Source organism: Penaeus monodon, chromosome 30 (genome assembly GCF_015228065.2).
Source record: "Penaeus monodon isolate SGIC_2016 chromosome 30, NSTDA_Pmon_1, whole genome shotgun sequence".
Lineage (NCBI taxonomy): Eukaryota > Metazoa > Arthropoda > Malacostraca > Decapoda > Penaeidae > Penaeus > Penaeus monodon.
The window spans coordinates 26,439,952-26,440,255 of NC_051415.1; positions in this window are offsets into that span (position 1 = coordinate 26,439,952).

The following is a 304-nucleotide window of genomic DNA, read 5'->3' on the forward strand; positions in this document are numbered from 1 at the left end:
CCGCCGTAAACAAAAGAAGAGATATGGTGATACATGTGCACGGATAGGCCAGCTGTAGCAGACTTAAAATAAAGCAGTGTGAAAAAATGCAAAAAACAAAATGACTTTTTCTCTTTCCTTTACCTTAAATAATACTCAAATACTTCAATAATACATATTTAACCCCAATGCAATTATATGTGTATGTGGCACAACAGTATACATTTAAGTAAAAAGTATTTGAATAAGATTTGTTTGTCGCCAATAATAGTTTTCATAATTTCTTTTAAATTTGGATGAAAAATCTTTGAGGATTAGGTCCATT